The sequence below is a fragment of the Protopterus annectens genome, chromosome 1.part2 (genome assembly GCF_019279795.1).
Source record: "Protopterus annectens isolate FY-2018-M chromosome 1.part2, PAN1.0, whole genome shotgun sequence".
NCBI lineage: Eukaryota > Metazoa > Chordata > Ceratodontiformes > Protopteridae > Protopterus > Protopterus annectens.
Genome location: NC_056727.1, coordinates 1,052,221,907 through 1,052,247,505, shown reverse-complemented (window position 1 = coordinate 1,052,247,505; position 25,599 = coordinate 1,052,221,907).

Here is a 25,599-nt window from a genome sequence, read left to right as displayed (position 1 = left end):
AGTAAAAGGCCATGTGGGATGTCCCCTAGCAAACATCTGGTCCAGCTTTGATGCATGCCAGATATGGGAGTCATGATAATTGCCGGGGTTGCCAGCAAACACATTCATGATAATTCCCTGGGCATTGCACATGACCTTGCAGTTGATGGAGTGGTAGCCCTTGCAGTTGATGTAGATTCTACACTTCTCACTGGGTGGTGATTTGATGTGTACATGAGTGCAATCTATGGCACCCAGTACATTAGGGTAGTGTGCTACATGGTAGAAGTGTTGCATATTGCTGGCCCTCGTCTCAGGGGTGAGGGGAAAATAAATGTGCTCACTGGTATGTGATAGCATGGCATCCAGGAACTGGTGGAGTACCCTAGAAGCAGATGCCTGTGATATCCCCATCATGTCCCCAGTTGGTTTTTGGAAAGTACCTGTAGCTGGTATCCTAAGGAATGCACATATCTTTGTTTCCGTTGGAACGGCTTCCCCTCTGTTGGCTCTGGGCCTGAGTTGAGGGCAGCAGAGCTCACCGAGTTCTTGTAGTATGCCCCTGTCCACCCTGTACTGTTCTACAATTTCCAGCTCATGGAAAGTTACCCTGGGTCGGAACTCTCTTCCCCTTCTCTGTCTAGACCTATTGTCAGCAGCAGCTGCATTGACTTCAGCATCTAGCACATACAGATATAGCAGACCTTTAACAGCCCCCTAGCATTCTCTCAGTTAAAATTTCTGAACTCCAATGGTGCAGAGTATGAGAGAAAAATCAGATTGTAGGGTGTATACCTACTATATAGTGCTCTGCTGTAGGTGCTGATTGTGTGATTGGCTTTATATGATGCATTCTACCTGCCTAGTATACCATTAACATCATTTAATGGCCTTATTTTAAATTAAACAGAGGTCAAAACTAATTAATATGTCACTGGGTTTTAGATACAAACAGCACTGCAGCTCGCCATACGAAAACTCAACCCAAAGGGAAACAAAGCTTATCAGTCAGTGTACACACCCCTACAGACTTCCATGCTCAGCATGGAGGCGCACCTCACAAACATGCTGAAACTCGCTCCCTTAGCTAATCAAAGCATAGAAGTGAGTGCACACACCCCTCTTTAAGGATATGCTCAGCACTGAGGTGCACCATGCAAACAAGCTAAAATAAGCTTAGAAGTCATTGGACACACCCTCCCCTGATGTCAGCTGCCTCCTCTGTAAATAACAACATGGTTTTCTGCCTATACGAAGGGGATATGCAGACACGATTACCCCTTTGTGCTATTCAGTAACTCCACCTCATTTGCATAGGGATCCATGCTCACAGCCTGGAAACTACATGCTTCAAAGCCCTACTATATTAGCAACAGCACCAATGCAGCATTGTAGATACTCCATGCAGGGTCCTGTAATTTATTTCTGTCACATAATATTAATTTTCTTTTTCCCATTTTTTTTTTTTTTTTATATAAAGAATGCTTGCACATTGTGGCATGTCATGCAAACATGCTCAAATTATTAAAAAAAAAAAAAAAACTTATTTCCTTTAATTTGTCAGACACACAAAGGATAGTGTTGCTCATATCTTTACATGGTATGCCATTTCTGTCCATCTATCCACATTTTTCCAGCCCCTTTTTCTGTCTATATTCCTGTACATGGAATTTTTCCATGTACACTATGGACACTGACACAGAGTCTGCAGAGTTGGCTATCTGCTTGCTGGAGCACTCTTCTTGCCTCATTTACATGAGATTCACCTGCTTATGCATGCTACGGAAGTTTTCATGTTGGCACACTCGTGGGCACTGCTCAGCAGCTCTTACTGAATCTAAAAATGTTCGCAGCCATGTTAGCAGTGTGGTGCGATGCCTACATAGAAAAAAAATGTGTAGGCTTTATTAAATTCCCCACATTGTTTTTCAGTTTATTAGTATTAATGTTTGTTTTCCATAATATACTCATGCAACATCTGTCCTTACAATGAAATCTAATTCACTTTTTATAATTAATGCCACTTTTGTTTTTTGTCTAATTGCACTGTACATGTTTTGGAAAACTGAATAAGAAAGATTTTATTAGGGAGTCAGTGCGGTAATTTGTGTTAGATTTTTCAGCTTTTTATGAGTGTGTGCACACATATTTTTGTTAATGCCACAGCTTGCCAGATTGTTAAACCAAATTTAGAATATTTGTTATAGATAAGAGCTTACCAGATGATTGTTAAAACAAGTTTATAATGCCAGGAGCGCTGCCTGGTTAAATGACTTTCTCAGAGTCATACCATAGACAAATGAAGGAATAAAAACTCAATCCTTCCATCGTTGGCTACAGAAAACAACTCATAAAGAGCATAGAGACTTAATGTTGTGCACTAACTGCCAGACATTCACACACGTCTTCATTTTCTGATAAATCTCTGAAGGTTAAATGTCACTGAGGTTTACAGTCAGTCAATAATGGTAGTCATTAGAGTTTCATTAATTTTGTGGTTCGCAAAATGCATGTTGCTGTAAATCCTTTTGTTCTATTAACTTTTTTTTTTACTCAAATGATTTTGATTTTGATGAAATAACACAATAATGTAATACATTCATAACATTCAATAACTATTTACAGTATTTACATTCAGCCTGACAAAAAGGATTCAGATAAAAACAGTTGTAGTTAAATAATAAGTTAATATATAAATATGATAGTTAGGAAGAGTTTGGTTCCATCTGTAGGGTATCAATCAAATTTAAAACTTTGCTCCACGGACTATTAACCAGTGGCTTAGGAAAAGTTCTTAACTCTTTAGTTCTTTTCTCCATTAGTATGCATTTCTTCAGTGATGATAGGAATTCCTCCATTGTGGGTACTACATTAGAGTTCCATATTCTAGTTTTACATTTTCTGGCTATTGCTAACATTGTCCACAACAAATACAGGCTATCTTTCTTCATATTATCATTATTAACAACAGTCAATAAAATTAAAGACTTTGTCAAAACAAATATGTCAGTATAGATATCTTGAAGAAATTTGTTAATCTCATTCCAATATGGTTTTATGGTTCAATGTGCATGTTGGTGAAGGGAACATATGGGATGAAAAAGTCATGGGTAGGTATGGTGTTAAGGAAAGGAATGCAAAAGGTCAGATGGTAGTGGATTTTGCAAAAAGAATGGACATGGCTGTGGTGAATATGTATTTTAACAAGAGGGAGGAGCATAGGGTGACATACAAGAGTGGAGGGAGATGCACACAGGTGGATTATATCCTATGCAGGAGGGCCAGTTTGAAGGAGACTGGAGACTGTAAAGTGGTGACAGGGGAAAGTGTAGTTAGGCAGCAAAGAATGGTGGTCTGTAGAATGACACTGGTGATCAAGAAGAGGAGGAGGAGTGTGAGGGCAGCACCAATGATCAAATGGTGGAAACTGAAAAAGGGTGATTGTGAGGTGGAGTTCAGGCAAGAGTTAAGACAGGCACTGGGTGGCAGTGAAGTGTTACTGAATAGCTGGGTAACTATGGCAGAGCTAGTAAGGGAGACTGCTAGAAAGGTGCTTGGTGTGACATCTAGACAGAGGAAGGAGGACAAGGAGACCTGGTGGTGGAATGAGGAAGTACAGGAGAGTATCTGGAGAAAGAGGCTGGCAAAGAAGTGAGATTGTCAGAGAGATGAAGAAAGTAGACAGGAGTGTAAGGAGATAAGGTGCATGGTAAAGAGAGAGGTGGCAAAGGCTAAGGATAAGGCATATAGAGAGTTGTATGAAAGGGTGGACACTAAGGATGGAGAAAAGGACCTGTACCGATTGGCTAGACAGACCAAGCTAGTAAAGATGTGCAGCAGGTAAGGGTGGTAAAGGATAATGTGAGAAACATCCTCACTAGCGAGAAGAATCTGTTGAACAGATGGGAAGAGTACTTTGAGGGGCTGATGAATGAAGAGAATGAGAGAGAGAGAAGGCTGGATGATGTGGGGATATTGAATCAGGAAGTGCAATGGATTAGCAAGGCGGAAGTAAGGATAGCTATGAAAAGGATGAAGAATGGAAAGGCTGTTGGTCCAGATGACATAACTGTGGAAGCTTGGAGGTGTTTAGGAGAAATGGCAGTGGAATTTTTAACCAGATTGTTAAATGAAATCTTGGAAAGTGAGATGATGCCGGAGGAGTGGAGAAAAAGTGTTTTGGTACCGATTTTTAAAAATAAGGGTGATGTGCAGAGCTGTAGTAACTACAGAGGGATAAAACTGATCAGTCACAGCATGAAATTGGAAAGAGTAGTGGAAACTAGGTCAAGAAGGGAGGTGATGATTAGTGATCAGCAGTATGGTTTCATGCCAGGAAAGAGCACTACAGATGTGATGTTTGCTCTGAGAGTGCTGATGGAGAAGTACAGAGAAGGTCAGAAGGAGTTGCATTGTGTCTTTGTGGACTTAGAGAAAGCATATGACAGGGTGCTTAGAGAGGAGTTGTGATATTGTATGAGGAAGTTGGGAGTGGCAGAGAAGAGTGGTACAGGATATGTACAAGGGTAGTATGACAGCGGTGAGATCTGCAGTGGGAGTGACAGATGCATTTAAGGTGTAGGTGGGATTACATCAAGGATCAGCTCTGAGCCCTTTCTTATTTGCACTGGTGATAGACAGGTTAACAGACAAGATCAGGCAGGAGTCCCTGTGGACTACGATGCTTGCAGATGACATTGTGATATGTAGTGAGAGTAGGGAACAGGTTGAGGAGACCCTGGAGCAGTGGAGATATGCTCTAGAGAGGAGAGGAATGAAGGTCAGTCAGACTAATACAGAATATGTGTGTGTGAATGAAAGGGAGGATAGAGGAATGGTGAGGATGCAGGGAGTAGAGTTGGCAAAGGTGGATGAGTTTAAATACTTGGGATCTACAGTTCAGAGAAATGGCGACTGTAGAAGAGAGGTGAAGAACAGAGTACTGGCAGGGTGGAGTGGGTGCAAAAGAGTGTCAGGAGTGATTTGTGACACAGTACCAGTAAGACTGAAAGGGAAGGTCTACAAAAGGGTAGTGAGACCAGCTATGTTATATGGGTTGGAGACAGTGTCATTGACAAAAAGCCAAGAGTTAGAGCTGGATGTGGCAGAGTTAAAGATGTTAAGGTTTGCACTGGGTGTGACGAGGGTAGACAGGATTAGGGATACATATATTAGAGGGTCAGCTCAGGTTGGACAGTTTTAGACAAAGCCAGAGAGGTGAGATTGCATTGGTTTGGACATGTGCTGAGGAGGGAGGCTGGGTATATTGGGAAAAGGATGCTAAGGATGAAGCTGCCAGGTAAGAGGAAAAGAGGAAGGCCTAAGAGAAAGTTTATGGATGTGGTTAGAGAGGACATGCAGGTGGTTGGTGTGACAGAGCATGATGCAGAGGACAGGAAGAAATGGAAACAGGTGATCTGCTGTGGCGGCCCCTAACCAGGAAAAGCTGAAAAAAGAAGATGATTCCAATATGGGTTAATATTAGTACAGTAATAAAAACATGAGACCAGTCAGCATTAGTGGACAGATGACCTCTCCAACATAACATGCTGTTTGAAGGGTTCATTTTTGAGATTTCTCAGGTGTCAAAAAGGATCTGTGTAGAAATTTTCGATGAAAAATGATCCAGAATTGTGAGTAAGAAGTTAGTTTAACTGAAAATAAAATGTTTGTTTTATCTTCCATTGATAATGATACTTGAAATGCTTAAGTTAGGTACTGCTAGTAAGAATCTTTAAGAGCTGTCTTATAGACAATTAAAGTGTTATATAGATATGATAATTCATTCTTAACATTGATATTATTATATAGAATTCCAAAAATCCAGTTTATAATTTGTGGTACGGTTTTGAAGGATGAGTTATGCTGTGACACTTTGAAGAACCAACCAGTTATTAGGGGATAGGCTTTAGGTTGGCAACATACTTTGTGTGTTCAAAGCTTGTTGGCTTTCAATACATGGCAACCAACAAAATAGGTTATTATTTTCCCATAAACCAAAAATCTCTCTATGTGTTTTATCAGGGAAATCCCTAGTAATAGTAAATGGTATTAAAAATCTATGCCACAGTTTTATATATAAATTTGTGTTAATAAATTTTCTAAACACATCAAAAATATTGTTTATTAGTGTTAGTTTAGTTAATTTTGTTGTACTGTACTGTAAATTTAAACTTAAATAGTGTCATATCTTATCTTTTTCAGTTACCAAAGCATTCTTTGATAAATAATGTTCATTCATTAGTATAATGGAGTGTAACTGTTTCCAATTGGAAGAGTGTCTAGGATTTATCCAATTTATCACTATTTTAATTATATATGCCTTTATATAAGTTTCAACCTCTGGGAATTTTAACCCCCCCTTGTTCCCATTTTCTGATATGATGAGAATATGCCACTCTATTTCTTTTGTGATTCCATAGGAATGTCATCAGAGTTGAAGTGATTTTTTTAAGGATTTTCTTTCCTGGTGGAAGTTTAAGGACTTGTGCTATATATAATATTTTAGGTAACAAAACCATTTTTATCGGTTGTAACCTATCATCAAATGTTATAAACAAATTATTCCATTTGCTTATTAATGTCATGATTAAGTCTATGGCTTTAGCATAGTTAAGCTGTAAGGGTTCCTCTATATTCTTGCCTAGGACTATTCCTAAATAGTCTAGAGCTGAAACTTGGTTTCCAATAATATGATTAATTGGAACATGTATTTTTTTTATTTAATAATAAATATTTTGATTTAGATTTGTTGAAGGAGAGTCCTGTGATTGTTTGGAAATTTTTTGTTACTATATCCACTTCACCTAACACTTCCTTAGAGTTGGGTAAGGTAAGTAAGACATCATCAGCAAACATCATTATTTTAGAAATATATTGGTCATATATATTTACACCTCTTATCTTTGGGTTATTATGTATTAAAATGGCAAGTATTTCTATGGCCAGAGCAAATAGAATAGGGGACATGGGACATCCTTGTTTAGTACCTCTAGGGATTTGGATTGCTTTGGATTAAAGGGACCTAATTTGACATGTGCTAGATTATTTTCATATATTTTCTTTATCATTGTTATAAAAAAGGGGGTAGTCAAATAACTGTAAAACTTTAAATAAATAACCCAAATTTAAGGAGTCAAATGCCTTTTGAATATCTAGACCTATTATCAATGGGTCATGGTTTCCTCTATTGAGGTAATCTATCAGAGTTAATACTCTTTTAATATTATTCTGCATATGCCTGTTATGTATGAAACCAGTTTGGTCTTCATTAATTATTTTAGATATGGGCATTTTCAATCTATTGACCATAATTGACATAAATAGTTTATAATCATTATTCAACAAAGAAATTGGTCTATATGAATTGCAATGATTAGGGTCCATATTCTCTTTTCATATAGGTGAAATTAGAGAATATCTCCAAGAAGGAGGAATATTTGCTAATGTTTGAACTTCAAGAAAGGTTTTATGTAGGAGAGAGATTATAGAAGAAGGGAACAATCTATAAATTTCAATAATAAAGCGATCTATTCCAGGTGCTTTATTAGACTTACTTCCTTTAATCCCATATATAATTTCCTTTTGAGAAATAGTTTTTTGTAGATCTAACTTAAGTTCCTCAGGAATTCTTATGTTGGGAACTATATTCTCTAACTTGTCACATTCATTTGTACTTATTTTATCTTTATGATGCTCTGACTAATGATAATTAAAAGCCTCCAGAATGTCCCCTATGTCCGAGACATTTTTCCTTTTCCCTTCATAAAAGATACTATCAATGTTATTAATTTTTGATTGTATCTTAACTTTCATAGATAGGTTATGAAGATGCTTAGGAGTAGTACCATAAGAGTTTAATTTCAGTTTTTCCATAGCTAAATTAGTTTTATGGGATAATATTTCATTGTATTTCTTATTTGCTTCTTCTGTTTTCTTCTTATTATCTGTAGCATTTAAGTTTTTATTAGATTTAAGAGATAATATTTGATTTTGGAGTTGCTGTAACTCTGAGTCCCATTCTTTAATTTTATTTTTGTACCAGCTAATGGTTTTACCATATAGATAGTCCTTAATAGAATCTCAAACCTGATTTTGTGTTTGCTTCAGGTTTATAATTAATCTCTAAGAAAAGCTGAAGTTCAGAAGTTATCCAAGATTTAAAGTATTTAATTTTTGTGATATATAAAAGAATCCTTGAAGTAATAATTGATTGAATTCCAAGTGTATTGTTAACAACAGGGAATTATTATCCGAAAAGGGACAGGGTTATATTGAAAAATTCAAGATTTCAGAATAAAGATCTTGTGAGATATAAATTTTATCTATTCTAGTTTGGGTACCATGTCTATAATCCAGAGGTACTGGAAGCTGTTGAAGATTGGGGGGTGAGAGGGGCACTTAGTGTTCTAAAAAGGGCAATTTTTTATAACTATTTACTGCTACAACATAGGTTCACTGGGAGGACTTTTTAAGTTTAGCCAGTTCCCTTTTGGTGCTTGATTCTTGAATTAACATTTTCTGATTGCTCTTACCTGTCCCATGGCTGATAATTGTATATCAGCTCTAGTGAGAATAACTGTGATCATTCCATAGATAATTTGAGGGGACCCATATAAGGGAGGCAGCATTTAAGAACTGCCTCTATCCATTTGTGGCATGAGGGGCAATCCTGTAGTACATTTTCTATTGCCCATCCTTAAATCCAAGTTGCATTTGAATATGGATGGATGAGCTTTGTTTCATTTTTATGGATAGTTTGTTCTGGAACAGTGGTAGCCTCTCTGGTATATATCCATCTCTCCACAACATTCAGACCCATGAAAAATAGGTACAAATCTGCACACTGATTAACATAAAATTTGCATACATAATTGCACAACCCACCCACTCCTGAAGAACAGAACCAAAATATAGCACCAGAGTCCTTCTGCAGCCATTCCAATGTTCCATTAACTGGCTATTTCACCCCATTTACCATAAACACGATTGTGTGCATACTGCTTTACTTCTACAATGATTATTTGGATTTTACATTTTATAGCACAATGCACAAACACTAACAGATAGCTGCTAAACAAAGCAATACTGTCTCACAATGAAAATAGATTTGGCATTAAAACTTCTCTGCCCTTGAAACTCACATTCATTGAAACAGCATTAAAACCCACACCATATCTAAAGAAAATGCATCTGGCCAGTGGTGGATAAATATTACCTTTGGGCTGTTTTTAAATCAGAGACCCCTTGTGCACAAAACAAGAAACATACATGCATTCTTTGATACACCTTCCTGACTTTATTAAATTATATTCCTTGTATAATATAGCACACTTGTTAGACTTAAGTTAGAGTACTTTTTAAATTTATTGTTTGAACATTTTTCCAGTCGGCAATGAAGCAAAATGCATGCACCAGTAATGACAAAACTTCCCTATTCAGAACATTTCCATGATAGCAGTCTACTTCTACCCACAATATATATTATATATATAAAAATTCAAATACAGAATCACAGTAGTGCAAGCCATAGGCATGTTGCACAGCTTCTTGTGCTTATTTTCAATTGGGGGGGGGGACAAAAGGCCAAGCACTAGGGATACATTTTAAACATTGCTTGTATAATTTTGGAAAGTTGCTTGCATAAAATGTTATGTTATCACTGTACATTTTACTGCCAAGTCTTGGACCCAGAACCCTGTGCACTACAGTCAGAACAACATACCACTAAGCTAAATCAGCAGTTTCCTGAAAGACAGAAAGACAAACTTAAATGGCTATCATTTAGTGAATTCAGTTCTCACTTATAACCATAGCTCTCAACATCTTGGCACAAAAATACAGAACAAAGCCAATAATGGGAGAATACAGTCCCAAAATAAGGACACATTTCAAATACTGATCTTATAAACTTAGAAAATTGCTAGCATAAAAGGTTTTGTTTTACTGCTCATGAAAACCAGAGATTTAATGAGGAACAGAACAAAATTGTGAGGCATAAATTCATAAGTGATGGTGGCTAGGGACTTTAGGCTCTTTTTACCTGCACCCAAGGTACAGGGTTTGAGCCTGTGTCCTGTTGGGGGCATTTTCACATGCACACACACACACACACACACACACACACACACACACACACACACACACACACACACACACACACACACAAACACACACTAATAATGCTGAATACAGTACCTTAGGTCTGCATGCATATCCCCAGCTCTGCAGTAAAGAAATCTGTGGCTGAATAAACTGCCCGAATGGCATAGTGCAAAACATCAGTTAAATAAAGAAATCCATTGCTGCATAACAGTAAGAGAACCTATTCAAACAGGCATGTGGTCATTGCGCATGTGATGACAAGTTGGGACAGTCGCAAGTGCTGCAAAAGTGGGGTGTGCCCCTCCCCCTTGCTCTATGGTTCCGGCACCCATGCTGTAGTCATGGTGTGAGAATAGTAAAGAATTTGGTCCCAAAGCATTAAAGATATCTTTTAATTTAAACATTTCTGTCCATTTTTTAACTGTTTGGCTGAGGACAATAGTCTGGAAGATTTCCTATTGGTAGTTTCTTTAATATCTGTGATACAATTGAAATCACCTCCTAGTATAATATTACCTTTAGAAGCAGTTGTAATAAAGTCTAAGTGTTTCTTAGCTAGTCCAACCCCATACCCAGGAACCTGTATAAGTTAACCAGGGTCCAAATTCGATTATTAAACTTAAGTATAACTAAGGCCATGATTCCATCATTATCTACATGTTTGTAAATGATTTGGGGATTTAAGAAAGTCTTTTTCCATAGAATTGTAACTCCTCTGGTCTTATTTTTATAAGAAGATTGAGCAAGTATTGTTAACCTTTTAAGTGGATTAGAGTACTCTGTCTCTTTTCTGTCTCTGATTTTGAAGATCATCTCTGATTTTGCATCATACTTATACAATGTCTCTCATTAAAGTATTTTTTTCTGAAATTACAGAGGAATACCATCAGTCTGTAATGGCAGAGAGGTTGGCATAATGGTCAAGGTGTTTACCCTGCAGACACAAGGTGCAGTGTTTGATTCTTACATGGGGTAATTGGCTAGGCTTAAAATGGTCCACAAGGATAATGAGCTTAGTACTTATCTGTGAACCTATGAATAATCATTCCAGTTTATTTGTTTTTATTGTCTAGAAAATGAAGGCCCATGCAACATGTATTGCTTTTTTAATGCTTTAACTGATTTGGACATGGCTGGCACTTAAGGCTTTGTGATATTAATGTACTGCTTCCTGTAATCAAAAGTATGGGATTTAAACCCTTTCACCTCCATTTGTCTGCTGTGGGACATTCAGTAAGTTGTAATTGATGATCATATCTGATTTTGTTTAAATACTTGGTTGCTGCACCCCACGCATAGCTTATGCTTTAACATAGTGAGCTAATGCTGCTGTTTGCTTTGTCAATGATGTGGGGGTTGAATCCCTACCCTCCTTTTTTAGCTTAGTCTAGCAATTGGTACAGAAGGTTAAAGCTGCAGGCTGTAGTTCCTGTAATACAAGGTTTGATGTCCACAAGAAGTGACCTGGGTCTGGCAAACAAGGCATTCTCCCACTCAAATGGTATAAAAATACTTATTCCAGGGATCTAAACCTCTTCTGCAGCATCAACAGAATAGTTTGGAGTTACAGTTATATCTCACAGAGGATACCACTGCTCTGCAACAGACTTCCCATCCATATAAACACATTACTAAATATCCTTCTATATGGGTGGCCGTGGTGGTACAGCGGTTAGCATTGCCACCTCACAGCAAGAGATTCTCCAATTCGATCCTCAGCTGGGGTGCCTTCTGTGCAGAGTCTGTATGCCCTCCCTGTAGTTGCATGGGTTTCCTCTGGGTGCTCCGGTTTCCTCCCATATCCCAAAGACATGCTGTAGGTGGATTGGACACTCTAGATTGGTCCTAGGTGTGAGTGTGTGTGTGCCTTCTGTAGAAGGTTGGGCACCAGGCTGGCAACTTGACACTGTAAAACTCCACTGCTAATCATGAACAGACAAGTGATCCACTGTGGTAACCCCTAAACGGGAAAAGTCAGAAGAAGAAGAAGACTAAATATCCTGCTACTTCTTTTTCCTTCTTGATCACTGCTTCCCCACTACCTGCCATCTATAACACACAGATCCTTTACTTAATTTTGCTGCCGCTCAACTTTTTCTCTGTTATTCTCCTGCTACTGGGCCATCTTTCATTCTACCATGACTATAATAGCTGTCAGCATATCTCTAACTCTGTCTGAACCAGCTATTCATAGTTCCTCACTACACTCTCCACACATCACACAAACCTATTTAATCACACCCCTCACCTTTACTCCAAACATTGAATGATTAACTCCATTTCATCTCAAACCAAAACAAAATTAAATGGAAAAATGCCTTCCAAAAAAACTAGTATTAGTATTTCCCCAATATACTACAATCCTTTTAAGGAGAGACATTCACCCTAATTCTGGCCCACCTATCACAATGAACATTAAGACAATTCTCTTCCACACACTACTCTAACTCTACAATGGTCAATCCACAAAGCCAGTAATCTAACTTTTACTGTAATAAATGTTATAAGCATAAAACATAAAATTGCTGCATTACATGCCAGGATTGCCCAACACAAGCCTGATATTCTTGCTGTAACTGAAACTTGACTTATACCCAGAATAAATTACTCTGAAATTACACCCCAGCTGAAATATCACACATAATGAGCATATAAAGAGGAAAGGTAGTGGTATTGTTTTAATATTTCTGTACAACACCCACATTTCCCCCTTACAATGATCCAATATCAAAATTCAATTCAGCAGTGCGTCTTATTACTTTCCTGAAAGTAAACAGTTATAAACAAAGATGTACTACTGTTCTTTATATCCCAACTGGCACCAATACAGATATTCTGGAAGATGTCCTGCACTGGGTATCCATAACAATTCCAACAAAATCAATAAATCCAAGCCGAAGAACGTCAAACTCACTTTAATAAAACAATAAACAATAAGGAAAGCTTTCGGGATTAACCCTTCCAAAGTGCAACATGTAAAATAATCATTCTGATATAATTTAAATAGTAAAATCAAATCACATGACTACAACCAAATCACGATTATGAATGTATCATATATGAAATGCATAAAAACATAATAAATATATATAGAAAAACATACAAAAGATGTGCAAAACGCTTATTTATATTGCATTTTTTTTCACCAACACAGGTTTTAAACTTACAGTAGCATTAATTCCTGGAGTTTTGTCTGCAGCTAGCCTTACTATCCATTCATACTCTCTCATTTCCACCATATTGTTAATATTTCCACCTGTTATATTTTTATTTATGACATCAATTACTCTATATTTAAAATCGCTAGTCATGTTATCTAAACAGTGTTTAGCCAATGCATTTGTAATCATTTTTCTTCGTATGTCGGTACGGTGCTCTATAATTCTATCCTTTAACCTTCTTACTGATTTACCTTCATAAAAAGCATCACATTGTGTGCAGGTAGCAAGAAAATTATATTTTCAGTGTTACAAGTTGCAAATTTATCAAAAGCAAATCTATATAATGTTACTGGATGGATAAATATATTTTCTGTTATAATGTATGAAACATACACAGTTGTGGGAAGGAAATGTGCCCTTTTTCTTATGTACCACTTTATTCCTCTGCTTCATTTCCTTATAACATAGCATTTGTTTTATATTCTTACCATTTCTATATGTAAATTTTGGTTCATCTCCTATCACTTTTTCTAAACCTGGCATTGCTTGTAAAATATGCCAGTTATTTGCAATTATTTTCCTTACCTCTTGTGTTCTTCTATTGTATGTTGTTACCCTTCTTTTTTATTATTAGTAGCACCCTTCCGATTTTCTGCATCACCATTATCATTAATTTTTGCAAAGTATGGTTTAGCTATATTTGATCTACAAGCTATTATATCCTGCATATTTGTTTCTAACAGACTTTGATCATAGCCCCTCTCCATAAATTCTTGAGACATTTCATTCATTTGATCCAAGAATGTTTCTTCATTTGTATTTAATCTACTGGCCCTTAGTATTTGGCTTTTTACTATTCCTTTAAAAAAACATGAGGTGTATGCATGCTATCTCTATGTACATAACTATTTGCGTGAACACTTTTTTTATAAATAGAGGTAGACATGCCTTGTTCATTTCTGTCAATTTTAACATCAAGAAATTCTATAGATTGCATAGAGCAATTCATTTTAAACTTTAGGAAATCAGTTGTAGCATCTAAATAATTCACAAACTGTTCTAATAGTATGTCAGATCCTTGCCAAACCAGAAAAATATCATTGTTAACAATAAATTCCTTCTCCCAAGTGCCAAGCACTAAGTTGGCATAGCAATTTGCTACTGATGTCTCCATTGCTACCCCAGATTTTTGCAAATAAAGTTGATTATTAAATAAAAACAAATTATTGGTTAACACTGTATCCAACAGTAAACAAATATTTGATATTTCACAATTCAATAAGTTTGTTTCACAACATAGAAAATTCCTTACGGCTTCTATGCCATAATCATTTGATATAACTATAAATAGAGAATTGATATCAAGTGTTACCATATAAAACTCTGCATCATTTTGTTTTTCATACCAATTATACATTTTTAAAAAAAAATCCTCAGTATCTTTTATATAACTTCGCAATTTATTCATAAATACACCCAGTATTTATTGTAAATAGAGGGAGAAGGGTTCTGTCACCCATCCCCTTCCTGAAATAATAGGTCTCATAGAGAATTCTTTCAAAGTTTTATGGACTTTAGGCAAGCCATATAATGTGGGTATTACAGGCAATGGTACAGTTAAATAATTAAACAACTCAATGGAAATATCTCCATTTACCTGTAATTCATAAATTACCATGTTAACTGTTGCTATATGCTTCTTCACATCTGTCGGCTGTAACTTAAAAGTATTCTTATCTAACAAAAATTAATTCATTCTCCTATTATAATCATCTAAGTCCATTAACACAATAGCTCCACCCTTGTCAGCCTGTTTTATTATTACATTTTCATTCTCCTGTAGTTTAACTAAAGCATAATATTCACTAGAAGTCAGGTTGTAAAATTTTCTAGGTTTGCTTTTATATAGTTCACACAACTCTTTCGCACATAAAGCTTCAAAGGCTGAAATAACTGGAAGACTATTAGGTACAAATGTACTAGATTTTTTGAGCTTATTTGCATTAGTTTGCTTATCAGATTATTTAAGTATAAATTTTAAGTTTATACCTCTTGTAAAAAGCCTCAAGTCAGTTATCGCGTCTACAATGCCATCCGCATTTTTTGGTATGAATTTCAGTCCCTTCTTTAGGATGGAAATATCGTCAGCTTCTAAAGTCAGTGCTGATAGACTAATTACTTCATTTTCCGTTATTTGGAGTGAATGATTTTGCTCGCTACTTGTGGGCTGCTGTATTTTCATTTTCCTTGATGCTTTTCCCTCTCGTCCTGTTGACCTGCCTCTCAATAGATTTCTCTGTTGTACTACCACCTTTTCTGGTAAGGTCAGCCGGATATGTATTAATTAATTCTGAAAAACCTGCTGCTGGTTGGTCATAGCAGGTTGATTGATGGATTGCATAGCTTGTCTGACCTCAGTGTCATTGGTTGCCAATGGCAACCATTGATTAATCTGTTCTATTCATGCCTCATTTGTTTCTACTTGTATTCTCTCATTAACTTCTAGGTTAGATGTAATAGGAGTGGTTATTTCATCCAGTTCATACATCGAATCTTTCTTATTCATTTCCTTTACAAGTTTGTTATCTTTAGGCCATGAAAATATTTGGCCATTACGAAAATCATTAAGGTCACAAATGAGTTTACATTTTTTAGTGGATTCTAGATTTGTATCAAGAATTGCCAAATTATCTAACATAGCCTGATAAACACATATAGTCTTACTGAATATAGGTTGAGCAATCAGTTCACTTTCCAGTTTAGTTATTTCCTGTTGCATATCTGATTCTATTTTAGTGAAAAAGTTATTAATAAGCAACATATATTCAGCCCCAAGTTTTAAATTCATTTCTTGCCATTTCAATAAAAGTTCTGGATATGTGTTGGAATAACTCTGCATTTTGAGGATTCTAAGGCCACGTGGAACAATATTAAACTCCAAATAAGCATTGAAGCTTAGCCGCTGCCATTTGAGCTTCTTAAATGCCTGTACTTTAGGTTCTAAAACAGTAATATTATTCATAAAATCCTCATTTAATTGGGGAGCGGGTCCCTTTTTAATGGCAAGTCCTTCACTACATATAGTTAATAACGTATTATTACACACCAATATCAAATCTTGAACAGACACGTTTTGTGTTTTGGGTGGCTAAACAAAGTTTAGATAATATGACATATGATTTTAAATATAGAGTAATTGATGTCATAAATAAAAATATAAGAGGGGGAAATATTAACAATGTGGTGGAAATGAGAGAGTTTGCCTTCCCTTAGATGATGCTGCAAATTAATTTGATACAACTTTTCCGACATCCTAAATAGCCTTGCATCTGCTAGAAGGAAGAAACTAAAAACAAATAATGCAAATTGACTATCCAAAAAGAGTAGAATGCTAATGCAGGATAGAGAAAAAGCATGGAAAAAATAACAGAAATAAAAATCTTGAAAACTTCAGAATGCTTTGCAATTATACTAATAAGCAAGTTAATGAAGACAAAAAATATATTTTAATAACTTTTAAAATAATAACAAACATAACCATAAAAAATTCTAGACAGCCATTAAAAAAATTTTGCATTGCAGCCATAAACTCAACCCTAACCCCACTCCCAATAACTCATCACTCTAAACTGCAATACAATTCAACTCTAATTAGTGAGACAGTATAGCATCTCTAACCATGGATTCTCCAATATCTAATCTTAACCCTGCCCAGCAGTCATGCATAACCACATCCAGTTTCACTATCAAACATATGTCTACAGCCTATAAAAACAAACTCAAACCATGCTCTACTTCAACTTATAACCTTCAAAGTGAATATCTTAAAATAGCAGCTTATGGCATTACCGACTCTGTCTCAATCCTTATAAATAAATTAATCTAGGAATCCCACATTCCACCTCTCTGGAAAAATTCACACATTATCCCTCTGCACCAAGGAAGAAATTCAACAGACATTACAGACTTTAGACCTCTAGTAATTGTATCCCCCTCTCCAAAACACTTGAAAATGTATTCAAAAGCAATTGTTAAACTATCTCCTGCAGAAAGAACTCCTATCCCATACACAGCATGGCTTCCTTCCTTCCCATAGTATTAACACTGCTCTTCTAATCTATATAGATACTGTCAAAAAAGATAGAGGCAACAGCAAACTAGTCTAGTTATATCTAAACTCATCTAAAGTTTCAACACAATTTGCCACTGCAACCTTCTTCAAATATCCTTATTAGGCTTTTCTCATCTCACCCTTCTATGGTTCAAAAGTTAACTATCAAATTGGCATCAGTCAATAAAATGGCACTCCACCCTCTCTTCATACCTCCCAGTCACCACCAGTATACCATAAGTCTCTATCCTTGGTTTACTTCTCTTTAACATTTTCACCAATACCCACCACATATCCACAGAATACAGAACACAGATGACTCCACACACATTTGCACATCTGACAATGTAGCTTAACTCCAATAATTTATTCAGGAAGCTTTAAAACCAACTGAAGCATAGCTTTGTAATTCACAACGCATGCTCAACCCTAAAGAAAACAAACTACTACTTTTTCCTCAAATTCCTCTCTGAAAAAAAAAAAGAAAATTTTAAGTCCTCTGTCTTTATAATGCAACCATTGATATCACTTCTCATAGCAAATTGTAGGGATGACGGGATGATAATATTAAATACGACCTGCATATACAAAATTGCATAAGGAAAATACCTCAAAAACTATAACTATGATTCTTTATAGAGCCAATAACTTCCTCAGCAATGCAACTAAAGCTACACTCATCACTATTTATCTTCTTCCAACACTTCTTTATGTTTTTCCATCCTTACTAACATTCATGCACTACAAAAATCAAAACTTAAACAATGTTATAATAAAGTTGCTAAATTTGCAGCAAATACCCCTTTCAGAAACCACCACTGTATACCACTAAAAAGTCTAAATTGGTTAGTACTACCCAATCAACTAATATAAAATTATTCAGAATCCATCTGCTCAGCACTAAATAGCATTCTACACATCTATGTTCCTAGTCAGTCATTATGATCCAGTGACCAAAAAACTGTCTGTCCACAAACCTATCAAGTTTGCTAGGCATTGTCAGTATTTGTACCATGATCCTAAGGCCTGGAACACCCTTTTGCTATCCATCGGGTCAATACTCTCCCTGCCACCCTTCAAAACCATTCTGAAAGACTTCCTAGCCAAAATCTAGATGTGTTCCTGCTCATTTTTTAAACTATATCCCTAAATGTGAAAAAACACTGACTCATTCCTTTCATTTCCTTACTCTCCCTTCTTCAATCACTTCCTTACTTCAATTTTTCTCCCCCTGGCTTTCTGTCTAAATATAACATAAACCTGTTTTTTCTCTTACTTCATATTGCCATTCCTGTTTATACTATACTAACTTACCTTTAATTTGTCCATAAACTTGTTAAAATGCCCCTTACAAAATATGATTGTCATATAACCTGTATCTATTCTTAACCAATGCTTTCATATTATGTCTAATTTGTTATAATTATTTAAACTGTATTTGTTTTTTGTATTATTTTTAAAGACTGTAAAATGAATGTTCTTAAAATGTTTTGTAATACTTTGGAGCTTTTCTTCCTGGGCCTCGTATGAAAATGTTCTACTACCCTGCTGAACTTTCTCAGTAATTCAATGTAAATATATAACTAAATAAATAAATAAACAAACAAACAAACAAAGCTTATCATGGTCCCTATTCAAGCATAGATTGGGTTATATAAAAGTGACCCCAGGACTACCCTCTCTACTACTAAAGGACATATGCAGCTCATAAATGCTTTATCCCATGCATGGCTCTTCTCAAGTTATCTACAGTATGATCCCAGTTATTTTCACTAGGAGTAATGTATAATGATCTAAATGGGATAGGTTAATGTAAGTAGCAAAAGGGAAATTGACTAGGCTTAAAATGGCCTGCAATGTCAGCTAGCCTAGTGCTTACCTGTGAATCTATTTATCTACTGTTTGACCTTGAAAAAGTCAGTTAATCAGACAGTTCTTCGGAGCAATTGAAAATTTGGTCTTGACTGATGAATGTTCCCCTTGATTGTAAACCTAGTAGCTACGTGTAAACCAGAGTAATTATGGATGTCCTTCTTTTGGCTTTTCCCGGTTAGGGGTCACCACAGCGGAACTCCACACCACTAATGATTGGCAGTAGATTTTTACAGTGCCGAGGTGCCAGCTTGATGCCCAACCTTCAATGAAGGCACGTCCATTCACCCATGTCTTTCGAGTGCCACTCGACCGTGGGGAGGGCATGCAGACTCCACACAGAAGGTGCTCAAGCCTAGAATCGAACAGGAGAACCTCTTGCTGTGAGGCAACAATGCTACCACTGCACCACCACGGCTTTTAACCAGAGTAATTATGGATAAAGGAAGGAAACAGGAGCACTGTCACATGAGTCATGTTCCTTAGGTGTGATCCTTGATTTCATTCATTTGTTCAGTTCCGCCAGTGTGTTTAATATTTAGCTGTGAATTATTTGGAGAGCATAAAGTTTATGAGCTTAATGTTAATATTTTGACTATGAATACATTTTTAATTTAGCTTTTTTATACAGAAATGCAGGTGTGAAATGCATTGTGTTTGGGATCCAATAGTTTGTCTAGCACTTATCATAGATGAGTAAAGCAATGAGCTGTTAAAGAAATGTTTCATGTAGAACAGGGTTTGATTCTCTCAGCTTTCATTTGTCTTCTTTGTAACTCTGATCAAGTTATTCACCAGAAAGTAATCCAAACTTGGTCCTAAAAAGGTCACTTGTGTCCAATGGGCTGTCCCAGGCTGTTAGCAAATGTAATGCGCATTCTGAATATCTGCTGCTTTCACAGTTACTTATTGGTACTTCACTATATGCTGTTTGAGTATGAATTCCAGCATGTCTCCTGAAGCTTAATGGGTTGCTAGATGATTTTTACTATGTGTGACTTTCAAGGGAAGGGATGACTCCTGTTTCTCATGCTAATGCTTTCAATGGGAAAGTATTTTGTTTTGTTTAGAAAATGTTTGTTATGGCTTTTGGTGTAAAATTTGAATTAAAAATTTTAAATGAAATCAAAATCTATGTGATAATTATAAATGTAAAGAAGAAAATAGAATGCACAATAACAGGTTTGAGCAGTGTTTTGTTGTAACTGGGGAGAGACACCTAGGCAAATGAGATATTGCTGTGGTTAGTGGGGGCCTGGTCTTTTAACCTGCATAGGGTCCCATTTGTCCATAATCAGCTCTGTTGAGCGCAGAGGTGCATGCTGCAACAATAAGGCATTATTAGTCATTTGGGTAGGTTAGACCTTTATTGAGAAACGTCAGAAGGGGTAGCTATTCTTGATGACAGTGAAGACATATGTAGGTCAAAAATGAGACATAGGTGTCTTGCAAGCATAAAAAAGGTATGTTATATAAAATAATATTTCTGATTTTTGTCTGACTTGTGGGTTGTTAAACAAAAGCTGCTGTTTTTCTTCATTCATTGCACTAAGAAATGAACTAATTCATTAATAGGCCTGGACTGTGTAATATAGTATAAACATGTTGCATTTTTTGTAGTATATTTTTGCCATACCTTCTTTATATCCATCAGCCATTGCAAAGGAGTTAAAATCTGTCAGCACATGTAGTCTGCATTATTTGAAGTGATGATCACAGCTGTCTGATCTTCACTATCCATTATGTAGTTATTGTTGAATATCACTGTGATACAGTCTTCACTACAAACATCATACTGTAAAGATTTTCTGCATTTAGTTAAAAAGAATTGGCGTGTCTGGCAGTTAGCACAGAGGAATAAAGATCTTGCTTGTTAATGTGCTGCTTATTGTAGCAAGGGCCGAGGATTTGAATGTTTCACTTTTATTTACTTACTTTATGATTCTGAGCAAGTCACTTGGCCAGACAATGCTTTGGAACAATTGGAACTTTGGCTAGGCTACTTAGTGGTCTCCTGGACTACATACCTTGTAACTATCTATGAACCTGTTATTGTTCTTTTGCTAGCCATTCCTTATTAAATAGCTGATGTCATTCATGAAATATTTTGGCAATATCATTAGCACACCGATTTCTTTTTAATGTATTGCAGGACATTTATTCTTCAAGAACATCAGGCACTGCATTTGTAGATGAAGAAATGAAATGCAAATTTGTTCACCAGCAGCAACATCTACATTAACAATAATTATCATTAATATGGAATTATATAGATGATTTTTACTTTTGCAGAGATTGTATATATTTACTTAGCATATATTGTCACATGGTTAATATGGATCTAGGACTATTGCTAAAAATCACGTTTATTCGAAATGTAAATGGGCCGAGCACACTTTCGCAAAAGTGCATTTCTATGGAAAATGCACTTTTGTGAAAGAGAAATAAAAAAAAACATAAAAAAACAAAAAACAAAATAACAGTAATCACATTTATGCAGGAATGCACTTTTGCAAAGTGTGCTCGGCCAATTACATTTCGGGTAAATGTGATTTTGAGCAACAGTCCTAGACCTGGTTAATATTTCTTATGCTGTCATCATAAATACTCTTGTTTAAACTGTGCTACACATGACTGGGTGTTATGGTGTGAGGGTAGTGATCTTTATGCAGGTTAATATTGTTGATCCAAAGTTACCAATAAAGTACATGTAATGTTTTTCTTCTTAACAATAAGGGGTATAAACAGTAAGTAAACTGGATATAACTGCTTCCAGAGGGTGGCTATCTGTGGATGAAAGTACCTTATGCTGCTACCATCTGGCAATTTTAAATGGTCATTAATGTGGCTTTGCAAGGACTAGCATGCATATGTTTGTGTGAAATGAGATGAAATACTTTGACTATTGAGTAATTTGTGTGAAACAAATGTGACATATGCGACTTGGGTCCTTATTATTATAATTATTATGGTTACTTACTATTATAATTATTATTACATTTTTGACACAGACATATGAGAAAGATGTGATCAACAATGTAACTATAATCTCTGGGTTCAGGCGATACCTGTGGATAATGGCTTACCCCCACTGAGTTGATAAAGTTAAAATGTTATTAGGCTATCTTTGCAAGACAAGTACATATTGTGTAAAGGAAATTAGAATACTTTACTGTGCACATGTTTATCAAAATTAGACATGTGATATGTATACTTCAATAAAGTGGCTGTAATTTGACTATTATGGATATATTACATTGAGAGCAGTGTGGGAGGTCTTTTAGGGTTGAAATATTCTGAAATGAGTATATTTCCAATTATTGGTTAATGCATTTCATTTCATTGCTTACTGGAAAATATTCAGAACTACAAATGAATAGATATCCTGACAAATGTTGCTATATTTAACAAGAAATGCAATTCCAAAAAATCAGGAAAGTGAATCCAAAAGAATGCATGCATGTATGTATGGTCCTAAAATATGTGTGGGGGCTACAATGATTTGAAAACAGCCCAGGGTACAAGGTACACTTAGTCTGCCACCACATATCCATATCTGTCAAAGAAAGACATTGCCGTTATGTAACAGTGACAACCTACAACACAAGGTCCGTTTGTGCCCATTGGCTATGTAGATGATATTTAGAGAGCAGTCTAGGGCCTCATGATGGTTGGAGTCACTACTATTATTCAGCATCACCACAGGTATTTCATCTATGTGCATTCATTAGTTGCATTGGTATAGGATTCAGCACAACATGTTGGAACATGTCTGATGTCAGCAGGTCACTCGTGGCTAATGGTGATGGCACAATGTACATGGCACAGTCCAGAATCACAGTGGTACTGCTAGTAATGCTATCAATGGAGGGTGCACTCCCATCACTCACAGCTGAGATGACTGTGGAGGTTCAAGGTGAAACTCTGGCATGCCATTTGTATGATGCTGGACAACATCCAGCCAATCATTCTCACCCTGACCTGTAGTACACAAATGTTACAACCATGGATAACATCAGAAGACCAAATTGCTTCCAAGATACATGCACTTAGCATAGGGACAGGCATGTATGTGGCCACTGCCACCATGTTTTCAGGAAGTTCCCAGTCTTAAGTGTTACTCTTGACATAAATTACTGGATGTGCAGGTCAGTGATCCAAGCACATATGACCACTAATCACACCATGGCAGAAGTGGTGAATGTGCTGTGTGGCCTCTGTGAGGAAATGCAGCTGCTTCACGGACTGTGAGGCATCCTGCAATGCATAGAGTATAACATGGTACATAGGGACCTGAAGAAGACATGCTCTTTGACATAGTGGTGGCTATGTTAGCAGCCAGTAGTGCATCCTTTTAGATGCAGACAACTGCCTGCCATGGTTACCGGGATGGATCTGTGTTGCATGGCCACATGCTATGCTTGTGCAAATGGCAAACACTATTCTGGATACTGCTTTACCATCCATGCTGTCCATGACTGGCTCTGGCCTGGGCATGGACACTTCCAGTGTCACAGCTGATGTTCTTCCAGCTACACTGCAGAAGAATTCAACCAGACAAGCAACTCAATGTCCTGCAATTCAGTGCCATCAAGCTCTACTATAGTATTAACACAAGCAATACCTATCCATTGCCATTCATGGGGTCATGGACACTGATATCCTACTGACACACTATATAGGGCATACAGAATGACTTCCATACATGGTCCTGATGTGAAACATCATATGTTTGACAGGATACCTCCAAGTGTGGTAGTGCAGGGCCACACAGTTCATCCAAACAGCTTTCAACTCACAAAAGCTATGTTCCATCCTCCTATTCAAGTGGGTTAGTCATCCACCACCCATTACTTTTCCAGTTATGTTAGTCATATTTAATTGGCTATTTTTTCAGCTATAACAACATATTGTTCTGCCTCCTCTGACTGTAAATAAAGCATCCCCAAACTCTAGCTTTAGGATTACCCTATACCAACTACCCATTACTGAAGTACCCTTTGAGCACAGAGCCATGAACACAGACTCCTTCCTTAATATCATAAAAAAAAAAACATAGGTATATATCGGTGAGGATGTACTGTGAATGACCCAACTGCCATAATGGTGAATGCATAACAGCGACAAAATAAGTTTGATCAACCACAATATCGAAAACAAACAAAAAAATAAACAAAAAAAATGGACACTATAATATTGAGATAGGAAAACTATTTCTTCTCCCGATATTATAACTAAACCACCTTGTAAAACTAACCACAAATTTGTCTGAATAGTGGCAGTGTTACTGGAAAGTTTTAATGATGGAAAGACGTAAGGTTAGGGTAGGGGGAAAGGGCAATGTTAGGGTTAAGGTTAGCACCAATTAGTAAGGAGGGTGGGGGGTCTGTGATACACAAATGGCTCCAACCAGTTTTCTAAAATCAGCTTAGAGGTTTCTAGTACTGGCAATTATTACCATATGTTAATACCTAATTTCTCAGAGTTCACATGGTAAGAATTGGTTTCAGAAGCTTTGATTTACTCAAGAGATCCTATAATCAAGGCTGTAAAGGTGTAGCTAGGAATACGCTTTGTACTCAACTGACTACAATTTTCTGAACATTACTTAGAGGAAGCATGAATTTCTTTAGGCCATACTATGTCCACAACTGTCTAAATAAATACCTGCAATAAGAGTTACATAGACTGAAAAAGTAAATAGTTAATGGCTTTAAAAGGGGTGAGGAACAGATGTCAATTTGTTAACTGCCAGGTATTTTCGGCGGAGGGGGCAGCAATAAGAGCATACAAGTACAAAATTAAATTATCTGGCTACACTTTTGGTATAATTTCTACAAGTCTTTTGGGTGTCTAGTACCATGGTGGAAATGGATCCCATTCCTAAGTCAAAATATGATCAAATTTTATGAAATTAGCATTGTTTGAATTTTTGATGATAAACAAAACTGCTCTTTGCAGCACCAGCAATGTTCCTAGAACTTACTCCTTCTGCAATTCATATGGAGTTACGTGCATCCGTAGCATATCTAAATATGATTGTACATTCTTTTTTATGAAACGCATTGCTCCTACTACTATTAGGACTGTCTAGGTATCCTTCCACATTTCTCTTGTTTCAGCCTGCAAATCCTAGTATTTTATGACTTTGTGTCTCTCAATACATAATCACCGGGTGTAACAATTTCAATGATCAGTGCTAATTCTGTCTTTTTTTCGTGGACTACTGTGTCTGGTTTTCTTGCATTCATTTTTGAACTGTTGGGAAAGGGTGATCCCATGTGACATAAACTCCATCATTTTCTATAATGCTCTGTGGTCGATGTTTCCCATGCCTCCCAACTACTTAAATATTGTAATGCTTGCAAGTTC